The following is a 2259-nucleotide window of genomic DNA, read 5'->3' as shown; positions in this document are numbered from 1 at the left end:
CTGTGTTTGCTAGGCCCCGGCATCGTCTCACAAGAGACAGCTATGTTTGGGTCCTTTCAGCAAACCATTTCTAATAGGACTTTCAATTTTTTCCTTCGGTGTCTGAAAGTTTTCATTATACAAATATTCTACTTTCTTGGTTAGAGTTATTCCAAGATCTTTATGTTGTTATTAATAGGATTATATTTTTGACCTTTTTCAAAAATGGATTTCATTGTTACAGAAGGATAATGATTTTGGTGTGGTATTTTTATATCCTACTAGGTTGCTGAATGTTTTTATTAGGTGTAGGAGTTTTCTGGTTGAGACATTAAGTCATTTCTGTTTTTGGTAATATTGCATGCAAATAAAAAAACATGGATACTTTTCCTATTTGTGTATACTTTGTGGTCTGCTCTTGTTTTATTGCTCTAACTAAAATTCCAACCACTATATTGCACAAGCATTAGAGAATAGGAATTCTTTCCTCCATTTCTGATTTTATTGTAAATGCTTCCAGTTTTTCTCCCTTTATCGTGATGTTGGTTGCAGTCTTAATGTATATTCCCTTTTTCATGTTGAGATATGTCTGCTGAATCATTGTTATTCTTAAGAATCCCGTGTATTTTCAAGAGTGTATATGCAGAATGGATGTTGAATTTGTCAAAGTCCTATTCTGCATCAAGTGAGATAGCCATGCAGTTTGTATCTTTATGTCTATTTATGTGATTAATTGTATCTATTTATTTGTGGATGCTGAACCATCCCTACACCTGTAAAATAAAAAGGACCAGAGTATGGTAGATAATATTATGATGTATAAGAGATTTGTTTGGAAGAAATTCTTTGAGAATACTACATCTATGCGACCAGATAAATTGAACAATTAACCTATTTCTCAGAGTGTCCTTGTCTGGTTTTGTCATGATAGTAAAAATAGCTTTATACAAATTTAAGTGCACCCCTTCCATTTCTCTGTTACAAGAATTGATGCTGCCTACACTAGTTAGCACACCTCCATTTTTACCATGGTCCCATAACATGATGACTGTACATATTTTTCTGCATTCATCTAGGTACTAATACCCAAACCTATTACCATCTAGACTCTCACACCAAAAGACAACTTGAAGACACCTGTAAGATTTCAGAGGTACAGCAGAGAAAACCTATAAATCTGAGAGTCATTTTGTTAACTTGACACAGCTTAGAGCTTTCTGTTTCTTGTTTTGTTTTGTTTTGTTTTTTGTCAGCTGTAGCTGAAGAATCAGCTGGGAATAACCAGAGAACAGAAACACTAAAGCAAAACCTTTGCTTTATTAGGAAAACCAACCATGGTCTTCTGTGGTTGAAAAATAAGCCATGATTAAGAAAAGATCAGAATCACTGAGAGAAATAGTCTGGGAAGTCCTTCCTCAGGGTTACCACATGAAAGTTTTGGTCTAGAGCATGTCAAAGTTGTAATCTCAAGTCAAAGCCAAATTTTATAATGTGTAAGAGTTTCCCAGAGAAAGAATTATAAGAAGATGTTTATCTTTGTGATACTTGGCATAGAAGAATAAGAAGAATGCCAAAATGAAAGGAAGGTGGACACAGGGAAAAACAGAGGAATAGGGAGAGAGGGAGTCATAATAATAACATATTATACAAGAAAAAGGTCTACTTTCAGAAATACTTTTCTAAGAATATTTTCAATAAATTCACAGAAGAAAATTTATCTTACCTAGATAAAGAGAGATGTATCCAGGTACAACAGACTACAGAATGGCAAATAAGTAAGAGTAGGAATGAAGCATAAAATGAAGGGCATTAAAACCTGTAAGAATGATGAGGTCACTTATAAAGTCAGGTTTTTCAGAATAACAATTATTTGACTGAATTTTTAAAGCCAAAGGGGGCGTAGAAAGATGTATTCCAGGATCCCGGACTCCACCGAGACTAGTCTGCATAGGGGAGAGTGTGGGACTATAGAAGCTAACAGCTTCTGGGACAGGTCCTGTTTCAGGCCTTCATCTTCTGCCAGGAGTCAAGTCTGAATGTCAGATATCTGTGCACCTTCCCTGAAAGAGGAGAGCCTGCCTGCAGAGAGTGCTCTGACGACTAAATCTCAGGAGAGAGCTAGTCTCCCAGGTCTTCTCGAAGAGAATAGCAGAATCACTAGAGGAACAAGCTCTTACCGGAGACAACAATAAAAAACGATTCCAGAGTTTACCAGATGGCAAAAGGCAGACATAAGAATCTTACTAACAAAAACCAAGACCACTCACCATCATCAGAACC

This window comes from Mus caroli, chromosome 8, assembly GCF_900094665.2.
Source record: "Mus caroli chromosome 8, CAROLI_EIJ_v1.1, whole genome shotgun sequence".
NCBI classification, from domain to species: Eukaryota; Metazoa; Chordata; class Mammalia; order Rodentia; family Muridae; genus Mus; species Mus caroli.
Note: the sequence above shows the minus strand (reverse complement) of the source record.